At 38.2% G+C, this 17,089-nt stretch overlaps 1 long non-coding RNA gene across 2 annotated transcripts in view; it reads right to left on the reverse strand.

The window, feature by feature from the left end:
• Nucleotides 1-17,089, reverse strand: part of LOC127175151 (uncharacterized) — a 273,811-nt gene that overhangs the window by 86,201 nt on the left and 170,521 nt on the right. For both annotated transcript variants that reach the window (XR_007828950.1, XR_007828952.1), the window contains exon 5: nt 1,564-1,642. This is a non-coding gene — a long non-coding RNA (uncharacterized LOC127175151). The remainder of the gene's footprint in view (nt 1-1,563; nt 1,643-17,089) is intronic.

The following is a 17,089-nucleotide window of genomic DNA, read 5'->3' on the forward strand; positions in this document are numbered from 1 at the left end:
CTCACCCTCTTGTCACCCAAGATGTTCATGTCTTTCTTTCTTCAGTCGTAAAGAAATTATGTTTTTTGAGGAAAACATTTCAGGATTTCTCTCCATGTAATGGACTTCTATGGTGCCCCCAAATTTGAACTTCCAAAATGCAGTTTAAATGCAGCTTCAAAGGCTCTAAATGATCCCAGATGAGGAATAAGGGTCGTATCTAGTGAAACAATCAGTTATTTTCTAAAAAAAAAACAAACAAACAAAAAAACAAATACAGTTTATATTCTTTTGAACCTAAAACGCTCGTCTTGTCTAGCTCTGTGTGAACTCTTTTTTCCGGTCATGACAGGGTACGTCTAAAAATTCCCGTCTCGTTTTCTCCTCCAACTTCAAAATCGCCCTACATCACTGTTTAGTTTTTAGACGTACCCTAACTGTCACACAGAACTAGACGACACAAGCGTTTGAGGTTAGAAAGTATTTAAATTGTAACTTTAAAAAAAAAAAAAATAATAAAATAACCGATCGTTTTGCTAGATAAGACAGTTTTTTCTTGGCTGGGATTGTTCAGAGCCCTTTGAAGCTGCATTTAAACTGCATTTTGGAAGTTCAAATTTGGGGGCACCATAAAAGTCCACTACATGGAGACAAATCCTGAAATGTTTTCCTCAAAAAAATATAATTTCTTTACGACTCAAGAAAGAAAGACATAAACATCTTGGATGACATGGGGGTGAGTACATTATCTGTAAAATTTTGTTCTGGAAGTGAACTAATCCTTTAAGTGTCTGTCAGTCACATGATCCTTCAGAAATCATTCTAATATGCTGATTTATTATTAGAATTATTAATGCTGGAAACAGTCATGCTGCCAAATATTTTTTTGGATTCCTTGATGAATAAAAAGTTAAAAAGAACAGCATTAATTCAAAATAGAAATCTTTTCTAACTTTGATATCACTTTTTATCAATTTAACACATCCTTGCTGAATAAAAGTATTAAAAAGAAAGAATAAAATTTAACTGATCCCATACTTTTGAACGGTAGTGTATATTGTCCAAAAAGATTGATATTTTAAATAAATGCTGTTCTTTTTAACTTTTTATTCATCAAAGAATCCTGAAAAAAAATATCACAGGTTCCACAAAAATATTAAGCAGCACAACACTGATTATAAATCAGAATATTAGAACGATTTCTGAAGGATCATGTGACATGGAGTAAAGATCCTGAAAATTCAACTTTGATCACAGGAATAAATTAGATATGAATTAGAAAAAATTATTATTAATTAGAAAAATATTATTTTACTTTGTAATAATATTGCACAATATTATTTTAACTGTATTTTTGATCAAATAAATGCAGCCTTGATGAGCATAAGAAGCTTCTATAAAAAACATTTAAAATCTTACTGATCCCAAACTTTTGAACAGCAGTGTATGCAGCTAGGCTCACACAAGTGTCCAAAAGTGTCACGCAGGCCCCAAATATCGTCAGTGTTGGCATGTAAATACTGTCCCATGACACTGGCCGTCGCTGCACTTAAAGGGTCTGACTGTCTCTGTGTGTTAACTCACCCCCCTCAGCCACATACAGGATGCAGATGCGCATGGTAGCCGTTGCGCCCCTCAGGTCTTCACCATGAGAGCTTCTGTACTAAACAGAAAACAGAGAAACAGAGAAAGGGTGGTGAGGAAAAAACTGATGGTTTCTGAGGGTTAATAAACTTTCGGCTAAGCCTAAAGACTCCTGGGGTCTCCTTCATATATTATAGTGGATACACTGTTGTCTGTGAGAGAAGGACTTTGCTGTGATAATGGCTGACTAGTATGCTCATTTGATGCCAAACATGTTGGGAGCCGTCCAAATGTCTGTGTCCACTGCCCTGTGTGTTCCAAGCACCCCAGCTTTGTCATATGGACATTTATGAAGACAAAATGTGGACAAACACCTGTGATCTAGACAAACAGACTGTAACATTATTACAGATGGGACTGTCTGTAATGTAAGACTTCCACTGCTAAGTGCACTATTGTGCTCGGACACGTTGAAATTATAAAAAGCATATGTTTAAGTCTTGTCAAAGTGCATTTTAGAAAACTGATGGCGAAATCAAGATATTATTTGATGTAACACAATAACTTTGCCAGTCTTTTTGAACAGCACTCATATCTGAAATGTGCATGTGATGCCTCAAAATGCTACCTATGGAGTGTACAGCTATTCACTTGTACTAAACCACACAGTCTAACACCACATAATAATAAACAATAGAATCCGCTCTAAACCAGAGGCTTCACACTCTACAAAAGTACACCATTGCAATACCGACACAGAAAAATGACATACCACCTTCAGAAGAACAAATTCAATGCAGTCAGCAGAGCTTCAGGACAATACGCTAGCCTCGAAATTACAAACCACGACCAAGACACAATACACTCACTGGCATGTCATCACACTCAAGCAGAAAGCAAAAGTACAGAGAACCACTGCTGGTATTACTGTAAGCATATTAAGAAAAATTTCTACTTTTTATTATTATACATGCAGTAGGACATGAGAGTTTTTAAACTTGTTAGGATTTTGAAAAAAAAAAAGAAAAGCCAATTCATTCTGTCAGTGGATATCAGACTCTATAAATTGGTAGCACTTTTTAAATATATGTGACTCTGGACCACAAAACCAGTTTTAAGTAGCATGGGTATATTTTGTAGTAACAATTTTGTGTCAAAATTATTTTTTCCCCTTATATACTAAAAATCATTAGGATATTAAGTTAAGATCATGTTCCATGAAGTATTTTGTAAATTTCCTATATTTCTGGAAATATATCAAAACTTAACATTTGATTAGTAATATGCATTGCTATAACCTTCATTTGGACAATTTTAAAGGCAATTTTTCTCAATATTTTGATTTTTTTTTTTTTGCACCCTCAGATTCCAGATTTTCAAATACTTGTATCTCGACAAACCATACATCAATGGAAAGCTTATTTATTCAGTTAACTTAGTTTCACCCTTATGAAATGTATAAAAATGGACCCTTATGACTGGTTTTGTGTTTCAAGGTCACATATACAGAGACTTTAAAAAAAAAAGGTATTCTTGGCTTTTCAAGCTGTGATTAATTAGATAAGAATTACTGTAAGTTTATTTTACTGATTTATATCTGGTAAATTATTTTTTAGCTTGGCATAACTAGAATGAAATGTTTATCATATAATGTATAAAAATGGCCAAGGAATTATAGTCTAGAAAGTATGTCTAGTAATTGACTTTCAGGTGTTTTAGCTTATTCAGTGCTTGCTTTGTCTTATTTTAAACCATTTTAAATCATCTTATGGGCCCCGTGAAAGTTTGCTGAAGCCCCCTAGTGGGCTCCGGCCCCCTGGTTGAGAGCCACCAATCTAGGGTGTGTGTTTTTAATAAATCTAAATAAATTTAAGTGAAAAATCATAAATAACACAATAATATACCATCTACTCCCCTTTCTTGCAACACTACAAATCTGCAGCCTTGAAATTTGCATTCTTTAAATTCAGTCAAGAGGTCAGTCTGTAACTTTGCTACTAAAGACTGCCAGACTATGGATATTCTACTAAACTAGATGTGCATTGAATGGAATATTTCTAAATAAAACCACTGTTAGAAAACAGGTTATAAAAACAAAAACAGATAAATTAACTAAAGAGGGCACAAAAACACATTTTCTTTTGCCCTTAACCCTGGTTAATTTGCGTATCTGGTATGAATGAACATATTAAGCTGTAGGAGGTCAAGGAACACCTAATCAAATGTGCTCTATTGACTAACAAAAAAAATAAAAATAAAAATACTAAGAATCAACAACATTAACAACACCAAATAACCCTAGAAGTTTAACCTACTAGCTTTTCATCACAAGAAATGTCTTTTGTCCATAAGCATTTATGTTTGATTTAAAGTCAAATGCTGTATACAAAAACGGAGTGAGAGTGAGTTGGGAATGTGACATTTGGTGAACCAGAGCTGGTGGCTGCCTTGAGCAGCGGCACACAGAATGTCGCTGCAAAGACTTGAACGCTGAATCACAGAGCCGTGCCCTCTTTCTGCCTCTATTTCACGTTTCTTTCCTTTTCTTTCTCCTCCTTTCAGCTCTGGCCTTCACTAGCCCACAGAAAGGCTAAGTCCTCAAAGGCTTAGTTCAAACAGACTGAGCTGTGGAGGTCTTAACTGCGGAAGACTTCCCTCTGAGGGGCCGGATTCCAAAAGGCTGATTTCTGAGAGGAATTCTTTTCTGGAGAGAAGAAGAAGAAGTCTTAAGGCTGGTAAGTTCCAGGTGTTCAGGCCAGAAAGAGGTGTTAGAAATCTGGACAGGAGACAGATGGAGTTTGCGGCGGCGGCGGGGTCAGGAGAGGTCAACGTCGTGGACACGCCGAGGCTCTTCCACTGAGGGGATGATCCACATGACCGCACCTCCCGAGAGGCTGCTGACAGTAAAGGCTACTGCTGAATTTATGGTTCTCCTCAATCATCTCACTGCCAAGACTATATAACAGATTTAACCAGTTGACTTTGGCCAACTCAGCTTGAGATTCATGGCTTTTTATCCAGGGTACGGCTGAGAGCAGAAGATGCTCTCCCCGCCACGCCGACTTGGAGAGAACCGCGTCCGGAGAAATGAGCGAATAAATCAAAACCACTCATTTCCCTCCAGAAACTCTGCAAAAGTCACAATATTCCATAAACAGGATGATTGCATGCCTAATGGAAAATCTGACCATTAAGTATGAAATGAGATGAATAACAATGGCGCACAACATCCCTGCGTGTAGCTGAATCAGGACGCGTGGTGCAATCGTTACCCCACTGAGACCATCACACACCCGAACATCTCTCAGCACCAGTGATGATTCATCAAAATGATGAAGAGGAACATTTGCTGATTCAACATCCTCACAGACCTGGCTGCAATTTTATTGGAAGTGATAAACTTTACATTGCCATACATGAAAGTTTGCACTCATGAATACTCAGGTTTGACTTTCAAATTGTCATCAAATACTGTATTAAATCTGTATCAAAGACATATGATTCATAACACTATAATGTTTTACAATACTTTTTAGAAGTCAAAAGTTTTAAGAAGTTTCTTATGCACATTAAGGCTGTATTTATTTTCAGTCAAAACTACTATATGGTCAATGCCAGGGTTGCCAGGTTTTCTCAACAAAACCCGATAGTCCAATCATGTTTTGAGAGGGGTCCCCGTTAAAAATCGGTTCCTAAGGGGTAAAATACATGTTTTTTAGCAGGGTTCCCTTGCTCCAATTAGCATTCCTGGGGCTAAATCTTACATTATTGGGGTCACTTCAACCCACGGACATGAAAACAACCCACGGCAACAGTGTTAAAGAAGCCCAATTTTGCGGGAAAATCACAGACCTGGCAACACTGGTCAATGCAGAAATATTGTGAGATATTTCAATTTTGATCAACTATTTTGTAATTTAATATTTATGTTTATAAGATCATTATAATATGCATACTAATTTGGAGCTCAAGAAACATTTCTTGTTAACATCAGTGTTGAAATTACAATTTTTGTTGAAACCATAATAACACTTCTTTAAAGATTCTCTGATGATCAAAAAGTTCAGAAGAACAGCATTAATTAAGTTCAGAAGAACAGCATTAATTTGAAGCTGATTTTTTTTTTTGTAAAATGTTTTAAGAGCAATTTAAGGGAGTCCTTTTAGTTACAGAATTTGACTGTCAACATTTAAGTCATGGACTAGATTTTTTTAGCACTCTAAACCAGGACTGATAATCATATTCTAATCATTCCTTGTTCTGCCCACATGCTTTGTCATTTAGACACCTAAATCTTCATCAACGTGTGCTTTAGATAACAATGAAAGACATCAGGTAAGAGTCAAAGATTAAATGATATGAATATATGACATATAGAAAGAAGAGAAAATATTGAGTCAACTTCTCAGCGGACTTCTTCCAGATGGTATTTTTGCATACATACATGTGCTGTGGAGTTTTTGCAATTAGAAGTGCTAATTACCTGGTGACCTGTGTGTTTTGAGTACAGCATTACAAATGAATGCCATGAAAATGTCAGCCTTTGACTTTCTAAAAGAAGTTTTGCTGAGATTACAATAATTAATCAAACTTGGAAGAAGATTATTCCCAGGCATAGTGGTTCATAGATCTCTCACCCTCTCGTTCATTCAGTCTAACACGCTCTCACTTTTCACTGCGTTTACACATCTTATGTCCTGGTGGAACTGAACTGGTATAAAGTGTGATTTTTTTTTTTTTAGTTTTATCTAATGTAGGGTAACATTTAAAGAGATCTTAAATCCTAAATGTGTTCATACAAATACATTTAAATGAGGGACTGTACATTTAAATGTACATTCAAGAACTTTATTCTATTTCTTTTCCTTTTCTTAAAGAATATTTTACCCAAAAAATGAACAATTGCTGACAATTTACTCACTCTCAGGCCATCAAAGATGTAGATGAGTTTGTTTATTCACTGAAAAAGATTTAGAGAAAATGATTAAAATAACAAAATGGCAATTGATTTAATTTATGTAAAGCAGTCATGTAGATTATGTGATGTTTTTATCAGATGTTTGAACTCTCATTCGGACGGCACCCACTTACTGCAGAGAATCCACTGGTGAAAAAGTGATCTAATGTTAAATTTTCTAAATCTGTTCCGATGAAGAAACAAATGAAAAGCTACATTGCGGATGGCCTAAGAGCAAATTTAGCAAATTTCCATTTTTGGATGAACTATTTCTTTAATTTAATCTGTCATTCTACACCAAGACCCTAAGAAGAAAGGAATATAGCTAAAAAAGTGCTGACTAAGCATCTAGGTAGCATGTCCGCCATGATAACAGACAGACTTTTTTTAAACAGTTTACAGACATGACAATGTTAGTCTCGCATGATGACTGATGGCAGAAGGTCTGGGAACTTTGGCCACTTTGAAAGGCCAAGGCCCGCCCAAGAGGCCATATGACTGACAGGTACAGCAACCAATCACTTTTCGTTTTGGGCCGCATCTAACTTTGAATTGTCTACATACTTTTGAAAATCCAGCGTTTAGTTGATCCTGATAAGCGCTCATTGTCACAGTTGTAAACACGACAGCTTTCTTTCGTGAGGGGGTTTGACGCCACTGCATTTCAGTTTCCAGGTGGAACATTAAAAAAAGCAACACACACGTCTCCCAGAAATCCGGTATAATCTAACCAATCCGATGATGACGTTGAAACTCCTGAAGTGTTTCCAACTAAGTGTGCCTTACACATCAGACGTTTAGCCAACGTTCCGTGGGCATGACATCTGAGGCTGAGACTATGACAATGCAAACCTGAAATTTCCTGCCAAATCCAACCTCACCTTCCAAAACATACATTATTACTGTAAGCTGACCATATTTAATGCTCTTGCTCAATAAACATTTTTTTGTTAAGTCTTATAGCCATAAAGTGCACCTTTAAAAACATTCTCTTCAGTGATACTCATGAAAACGTGAATACAAAAGCCAAACATGTTTGCTGTCCTTGTGCCGACAATATTGCTGGACCGAAGATGGCCTCTTTCTCTCTCCTCGCATCAGTCCCCCCCTCTGCGCCCTGCCCCCTTTCATGCAGAATAACATGCATATGCAAATGAACCGTAAGCCCCTGCCCTCGCCATTCCACCATTCTTTCAGATGCACCTCAATAGACTGCGCATCCCAAACCGAAGGTATTCACGACAGACAGCTGATGCGAAAGTGGCCAGAACCTAATTTTATTTATTACGTATTCCTTTCCACATCTCTTTTCCCTTTCGCTCATTCCGCACAGCTAGCCAGTGGTCCGGGCGCAGTCTTAATACGCTCGGTCCATTGTGGCCCAGCTTTGTTGTCCTCCCCAGTCGCTATCATCCGTTCTCAGAGCAGACAATGGGCAGCGTTGACGCTGGACACGGCGGTCATGTTCTATTTGCTGATGTGCATTATCTCCCAATCCCGTCCTTTTGCTGCCCATGCTCTGCGAGTGTCCCTCGCTCTGAATAGAGTCTAAAGCCATTATTGGAGGGAGAAGGGGGGGAATAAAAAAAAAAACGTGGTGGGTGAAAGTGGGCATGGACTGTTATATAGGCTACATTTGGGCTTGGCCACATGCATACTAATAACATCATTACAGAGCGGCTCTTCTGGAGAGCATGTTTACTTTGTTATGGTTTCCATCACCTTCCTCTCCTCCACCGCCAAATCGCTAATGCCCACCTTTTTCTCTCCCCCTCCATTTCACCTTTTTTTCCGAATGTAAATAGCACGCAGGGCTAATTTTCTTATATTTTGCCAAAAAAATTAAGTTACGTAGTTCCAGTAATTCTCTCTCCAGCGGGGGCACACTGTGTGGGTGGTGCTCCGCACAGCGAGCACTTCTTTTCCATGGCATTGAACTTGACCCTGAATGACCTTTTTATAATGAGTGAATTGAAAACATCTCCCTTTGGAATGCAGCTTGTAGACACTGGCTAGGGCTGTTTTTTTTTTTCCTCGACACCCCCTTCCACACATCTCTGCTTTTGATGAATTAAAGGGGCAGTATCCTCATCCTCCTCACCTGCGCTGTAACGCGTGGCTCTCAAAGGATGGGAGGTCAATAACGCTGCCTTTATAAAGCAGAGTCCACTGAAGAGAGACACAGAGAGGAGAAAAAAAGATGCCGCTTTCTCCTTCAGGCACCGAGGCGGCAAAAGAAACCAATACCTGTGCTTTTATTTACAGCATAAATACAAGCTTACAAGAATGAGGGGTTTGTACAGGCTGAGCCGTGGCTCAATTCCCCACCATAACACTAAACACTTGAAAGCGGCCGGCACTATGGTACAACATTGCAAACATCTACAGATCCACAGAAGTGTGATCACTGAAAACCGGAGTTCAAGTGACTAAGGAGCTCTATGCACTTCTCAGCAGCACCTTGGGACAAATCAATGCTTGACGCAAAGCTCAGCTTTGCAAAGCCTCTTTTAGCTGGCTGTTAATGGTAATAATATTGTACCTGCAGCACTGCTATCTATATTAGAGGTTAATGATATCACTGAACTGAATTAGCTTAGTATGTAAATTAGGATTGGACGGTATGAAGATATAATACAGTGCAATAGTAGAAATGTGTCATTTGGTGGAGATTCAGTTGTGCCATGGTAGATGTGCAGATTTGCATTTTTTTTGTATTCATTTATTCATTATTATTTTTTAAATATCACTGTCATACAATAGTTAGTCCTCAAATTTTGATTGGTTGAGTGATGTTCAAAGAGTGTGAATATACACTGAATCATTCTTAGTACTCAGTCGATAGTTCAAAAACATTAATTGATTCAGGATTCCTGGCTTTTTCAAGCTTTGTCATGGCAATAGGCGGGTGTTTCTCTTCATCAGTCCAAAACAAATCCAATAAAGGGCATCCATCCATAATTAAAAGTGCCTCATGTGGCTCCAGGGGTGAATAAAGGCTTCCTGTAGTGAGTCGATGCATTTTATAAAAAAAAAAAAAATACACTACCGTTCAAAAGTTTGGGGTCAGTACATTTGTATTGTTTCTTTTTTTTTTTTTAAGAAATGAATACTTTTATTCACCAAGGATGTATTAAGTTAATAATTAAAAGTTTATTAAAAGTTAATAATAAATAATTTGCATTGTTATAAAATATTTATATTTTGAATAAACACTGTACTTTTTAAACTTGTTATTCATGAAAGAATCCTGAAAAAAAAAAAAAAAAAAAAAAAAAATCACAGGTTCCAAAAAATATTTGGCAGCACAACTGTTGATATTATCCAACATTGATCATTCTAATAATAAATCCGCATATTAGAATGATTTCTGAAGGATCATGTGACACTTAAGACTGGAGTAACAGCTGATAAAAATTCAGCTTTTCATCACAGGAATAAATTCTATTTTAAAGTATGTTAAAATAAAAAAACATTATTTTATATTGTAAAAACATTTTGCAATATTACTGTTTTTTTTTCTATATTTTTAATCAAATAAATGCAGCCTTGATGAGCATAAGAGACTTCTTTAAAGACTATTACAAGTCTTACTGACCCCCAAACTTTTGAACGGTAGTGTATATATCCATGTTTTAAACGTAATACTCACTTTAATCTACCTTGCACCAAATGTATACGAAATCCGCTCCGGACAGATGACGAAGGACGTCGACGTCGCACATGTACATGAGTCTCGTGAAAACCAGTGTTTGTTTACAGGAGCAAAGAAAGTAAAGTTTCCTTACTTTAGCAAAGGAAAACCAGTCTCCTCTTGGTTTATATCGAAATCCTCTGACATTTTTCTTTACAAATCCTCATTTTGTATATCTAATTTGTGACCATTGTTTTGTTTTGGTTTCTCCACGGTGTGTTCACAGTCATCACTTCTGAGCGGCGCAACGCCGACATAGTACGTCATCCGCCCAGAACTCCTTCCATGTACAAAAGTTGGTGCAAGCTAGATTAAAGCGATTATAACATTTAAAACAAGGATATTTTTCTTACAAAAACACATTGATTCGCTACAGGAGGCCTTTATTAACCCCCCAGAGACGTGTGAGGCTTTTTATTATGGATAAATGTACTTTATTGGACTTGTTTTGGACTGATGAAGAGAAACACCCATCTATTGCCATGATAGAGCTTGGAAGTGCCAGGATATTTTTAATATAACTCCGATTGGATTCGTCTGAAAGGAGGAAGGCATATAGACACAGAATGCCAGGAGGGTGAGTTAATAATGGGCTAATTTTCATTTTGGGGTGAATTAACTCTTTAACCTACTCAGTCTAAAATTCAGTTTTACCATTTTGCAGTTTAAACTGTTGCAAAAAATAAAAAAAAATATATATTGTTGGTCTGAATATCAGCATGATTCTGATTACTTAAACAACACTTTTGCTCATGTGATGTTGCTTAAAGGGGTAAAAGAAAATTCTGTCATTAATTTCTCACACTCAAGTTGTTCCAAACCTGTAAGACCTTTGTTCATCTTCTGAACACAAATTAAGATATTTTTTATTAACTCAGAGAGCTTTTTGACCCCGCATAGACAGCAATGGAACTTCCATGTTTAATGCCCAGAAAGGTACTACTTAAAACTTTTGTGCACAAAAAAAACTATTTCTTCTCTTTTCCTTGGCAGTCTTCGACAATGCGTCACGATGCGTCATGGTACTCTTGTGAATGTGTGCTGAAGACTGACAAGGAAGAAAATAAATTTAAGTTGTTATTTTTGTTTTCTTTACAACAATACAAACCTTACTTCTAAGTACAAAAAGTACTCTCATAGTGTTCTTATTACCTTTCTGGGCCTTAAACGTGGTAGTTGCGTTGCTGTCTATGCAGGGTCAGAAAGCTCTCAGATTTCATCAAAAATGATCAAAGATTAACAAAGGTTTTACAGGTTTGGAACAACATGAGGGTGAGTAATTAATGACAGAATTTTCATTTTTGGGTGAACTATACTTTTAATCACACTTCAGGTCATAAACCATCCACCTAATGTAAATACAGCCTCTCACACAAGAATATGAGGCACAAGTTAGGTTTATTTGTGACCTTTTTCAATATTGAGTGAGTTGACACTGATATTGTTTTTCTTTTTGATGGCACTGATAGAGTCAGATAGCAGCGGTCCAGTATTTTGTGTATGTGTAAGTGTGTGTATGTGCATATGTGTTGCTCTGAAGTGTGCTAGAGAGGTGCATTTGATCTTAATGGTGATATATTCTCCGTCAGCGCTGTCACGATCCATCACTTAGCGCAGACCTGCCGCAGCTGCCCAGTTGAGGTGTGGCTTATTACACCACCCCAAAGCTCATGAATAATAAACAGGGTTGAAGAGCCATCTAAGCTAAGACCCTGAGAAGCAATATCCCCGTGGCAACGTCACCTCACCCCCGGCCCTGCCACCGTCGTCCCTCTCTCTTTCCCCCTCCCTCCCGCCACGGGACTCCATGTTTATGCATGATGCCTGTTTCATATGTATCGGCCGCATCATTTCTGCTGTTGTCCCGGGAACTGATGACACGCTCTGCATTAGGAGTGATGACCTGCACACAAGGGCCCGACACTTGCTCCACTTTACAGCCATTGTCAAAACACTGCTGCATTATCCACACAAACACACACGCGTATACACGCTCAGATAAAATACAAGGGGCTGTTGTTTTTCATACATCTTCGTGAATAGCAATTTTGTGTGTGTGCGTGCGCGCCTATTTGCAGTTTGCTTACACTTTGCCTGCTTGTGTCTTATCAAGATAGGAAGAAAAAACTCAAGTGAGACAAAAGGAAAGGTGCTGTCTGACAATCATCCGCTCATAATTAAAGCGGCCTTATTATACCTCACATCTTGCTTTGGTGTCAGAGCGTGATGAGAGTTGATCCAACCATTTTCAATTTTCAAAGTTTTTGTTCTCTCTCTCTCTCGTTTTTTTTCTACTCTGTTCCCGATCTGAATGGAAGAAAAAGAATACATAATGCATATTATGGACACGTAAAAACAGCACTTTATTAATATTTAATCTGAGGATGCGAATGTCTCAGTATTTCCATATCAAAACAGATATTACGTTTTGTTTAGGTCTGGGCTCATTTTTTAATTTCAGCTGTCCTCGTGCTCCTTTGGTTTATATGGCGGGAATGCAGATCCGTTCCAGTAACACTGATTTGTTGGTAAATTGATAAAGCTGGCTTAGATTTTATATGTGCTTTATGATTTTTATGGTACAGCTCTTGTTTCTGCAATACTGGAAGAACTAATGGAAGCTGGAATTCAAGAATGGATATCCTTGAAGAAACAAAGACATAAAAAAGCTATATACATGAATAATTTTTAGGTCTGTAAAACATAAAAAGAAGTTTCTTATGTCCACTAAGTACAAAATACATTAAAACTGTGTACAATGCAACATAATATTTCTATTTGAATATATTTTAAAATGTCATTTATTCCTCTAATGGTCCTATAGCTATTACTGCAGTCTTCAGTGTCACATGATCCTTCAGAAATCATTCTATATTCTTATTTATTTATATTATTTTTTTTAAGGATTTTTTTTTTTATTAATAGTAAGACAATGGTAGTGTATAATGTCAAATCAAAGACATATAAACTGACTACTAAATATAAATAGGTATATATATATTTACAGGATGCCTAAAGTGTTTTTCCTTTTCTTCCAGAAAACTTTGAGGCAATATTCCTCACGTTAAGCCATTAAAACTAAATTAACATAAATGCAGCTGAATAATGCAGTTGGACAAAAATATTGTAAAATATAAATATAGTATATATATTTTTTTATTAAATATTTTATATACTTCATTAATAGAAGTAATCATATAGAAGTCAGAATTATTTATAGCCAAGAAATTTTCTCAATTTACTTGTCAATGGCAGAAACAACTTAGTGTTCAAGGTTGGCTAAAACATAATAGTTTTAGAATATGTGTCCATTTCAAGCTCATGTAACACTGGCGCCACTGCTAACGCTATACATTTTTACCCACTGCCATTTATTCGTCAAATTACACACAGTATTAGGTCGAAATGAGATTTCTTTTTTCTTTTTATCAGAAGTATGCGAGACCAGAATTGATTACATCTGTCTCCAATTACTTCATTATTCACCTAAATTTGGACAGGTGGGAAAGTGTTCTGCTTGTGGATTCAAGCGGACAACAGCTCCCTCACACAGACGCTCTTTTTTTTTTTCCCTAATCTCTCTCTGCTTTCACTTTGATCTTTCTTTCTTTCCTCCTCCATCTCTCTATTGCTACTGTCTGGCCATTGACACGCTCAGTTCCTCGTTTTCAGTTTCTCCTGATGTCCTTCCGTTCGCTCTTGTTTCGTACCTTCCTCCTTCAAACAGTTTTGTCCTTAAGCATTCCTTCACAACCTTCCCCCATTTGAGATCACTGCGCCCCCCGTCTGAGCCTGCTCTGGCCCTCTGCCCGTACACACATTTGTGTCTGCCTTTTGAGTGTTTTCAGAGGCCCATTAAACAGCGCCTTGGCAGGGCCCGACACACTCACCTCACCCCTAAGACCCACAGAATGAAGGAAGGTTATCAGATTCCCTTATCCATGCCAGACACACACACACACACATTCATAGAACTGCAAGTTTGGAGGTAGCTTGCACATTGAAGCTCTTTGCTTCCTCTACCTAACATTAGGGCATGAAATCAAACTGGATTTTCCCAGCAGCCCCTGGGACTGTGAGGTGGGCTTGAAGCCAGCGTGTCTGGTCACTGGCCGGACTCGGTACCCTCAAGCTAAGAAGGTGGGGTTGGACTAGGGTGTAGGGGTGCACCTCTTAAATCTGGGTATGCTACAACTGTGCCTTCTGCTGGCCAGTGGGAGAAACTCAAGTGTGCAGGACGGAGGCTCCTGCGAGTGTAACTTAACACTCTATATTATCGGGTGCTAAAGACCACACTTCCAAACTTTAAAATATTAACTGTGCTTTTAGTCAGCGACAACATTTGATTACACAGTGGATTTAAAAAGGCAGAGCAATTCTACAAGAACACCAAACAGTGTTGATGACTTTACATAAGAATAATATAGTTTTGCTCAGCAGAAACAAGAAGCATGACCTCTTGTGATAGGGTCAACGACTAACTTGCCAACAACACACTGTAGTGACCATACAAGCAATAGCCATCACCACAACAGTGAAAAAAAATCATTACAATCACACTTAAACAAACCAGTGGAAGCAAGTTGTCATGGAAATTGTCTAAAGTCATTGCTAATTTAGGTTTTAACGGGTGCCAGGGAAGGAATGTTTCTAATTACCATAACAAGGAGGCTGATGGGTAAATATAGATCCTCGGTGCTGCAGCGGTGGCTGTTTGATGCGACTATACAGAGATGTGTCAGAGTCAATCATCATACCTTCTTGCACCTGCAAAAATGGAGCATGAACTTCTAGAAGGAAGTTGAGAGAAAGACGAGAGAGAGGAGAGGAGTGGAGAAGAGCAGAAAGGAAAGAAAAACAAAAGGAGACTAGAGAAAAATAGAGACATGAAAAGTAATGAGTGGTAAGCAAAAAGAGACAAGAGGAAACTAAAAAGAAATAGGACTGATGTTGAGACAGCGTAAGGAAAGGAAAAGAAAGTAAAGGAAAGGAAAGGAAAGGAAAGGAAAGGAAAGGAAAGGAAAGGAAAGGAAAGGAAAGGAAAGGAAGGAAAGGAAAGAAGGAGAGGAGAGGAGAAGAGAGGAGAGAAGAGGAAAGGAGAGAAAAATAAGGTAACGTAATGTAACAACGTAACAAGTCAAAGCGGAAAATAGGAACGTAATGTAACGTAACGTAACAAAACAAAATAAAACAAGTCGAGTGGAAAATAGGAAAGATCATAAGGAAAATGTAAGGAAAGGAATGTAACATAACATAACGTGACGTAGCGTAACGTAACAACAATGTAGTGTAACAAAACAAATCGAAAGAAAAATAGGAAAGAAAAGAAGGAAAGGAAAGGAAACACAAAGTAACGTAACGTTATGTAACGTACACCAACGTAACAGCAAAACAAAACAAGTCAAGAGGTAAATAAGAAAGGAAAGTTAAGGAAAGGAAAGGAAAGGAAAGAAAGGAAAGGAAAGGAACGGAAAGGAAAGGAAAGGAAAGGAAAGGAAAGGAAAGGAAAGGAAAGGAAAGGAAACGCAAAGTAATGTAACAACGTAGCGTAACATTACACCAACGTAAAAAAGAAAAAAAAGGAGATGAGATGAAGTGAGACAAGGAAAGGAAGGAAAGGGAAAGGAAAAGGAACTGAAGATGAAATGGAAAGAAAACAGAAAAGGAAAAAAAGTCAAAGCAAGGAAAGGAGATGAGACGAGACGCAAGGATCAAAAAAGGTAAAGGAAGGAAAGGTAAGGAAATTAAAATGAAAGGTCAAAAAAAAGAAAACAAGATGACACAAGAGAAAAGGAAATGAAACTAAAAAGGAGAGGAGACAAATGCAAAGAAAGAATGCAGTGAGAGAAGGGAGTGAAGAAAAAAGACAGATGTAGAAGAGAGAGAGCAACAAGCTGATGGAGAAGTGGATATTTTGATTTGACTTGTGAGTTTGATGACTACCTCCCTCCGCCACCTGTGAAGGTCTCTGCACCATCAAAGCACATTAGACACATTAGGCCCATGCTTACTTATGAGCAAGATAAAAAGCTGTGGGGCCTCTGCCTTCTCAAGCTGTGAGTGGAATAGCTTTGCAATTTGCCTGCAAAAAAACAGCATTTTGATCTTAATGAATATAAAATGGCTGCCATTAAAAGTAAAACAGATTATTTTGGGCTTTTCAGGGTGTGCGGCTCTCTGACAGTCTTGGAGGGCCACTATGATCTTTCATTAAAACCTCACAGCGGGGTCCCCTCCGCGGCCGACCGGGGCCTCAGCCCTCAAAGAGATTGGCTGCATTTAAAAGTCATTTTCATAAATCTACACAGATTTCAGAAATTCAGTAATGAAAGCCATGCAAGAGGGGCCGGCGGCTCGGCGGCTGGGCTTCACCACTTTCGTTGAGCCGATGGTCACACTGGTTATGGAAAGAGAGAGAGAGAGAGAGGGGACCAGACCCATCCGTATCACCCCCATGGCAGCACGCCACATGAGCCTCTGCCTGATCTATGCTTGTTAATGACTAGCATGTGCTAATTACTGTCAGTAGCCAGGCTCTGGCTCACAGCGCTTCAGATCCCCAGCACAGGCTACCTGCCCAATCGAGGGCCTGGACGCCGCACACTTTTAATTGCATTAAACTTTGCCTAGTGATTTGCTTCGCTGGGAGAGAGAGGGAAGGACTGACAGCTGGCCAGCAACGCTAATGGACCTTCGGAAATCCAGCAGGGACGGATGTTATTGGTCTTGTTTTTATTCATCTGTGTGATCTTGACACGGTACCAAGATACTCTAAAGCATCTCGCACATCTTCTGGGAATGAACGCTGCCAAAACACTACCATTGTATATTAGCAGTCACCTAATGTTGAAGAAGAGGAGTTAAACTCTTTGTCA

This window comes from Labeo rohita, chromosome 13 (assembly GCF_022985175.1).
Source record: "Labeo rohita strain BAU-BD-2019 chromosome 13, IGBB_LRoh.1.0, whole genome shotgun sequence".
NCBI classification, from domain to species: domain Eukaryota; kingdom Metazoa; phylum Chordata; class Actinopteri; order Cypriniformes; family Cyprinidae; genus Labeo; species Labeo rohita.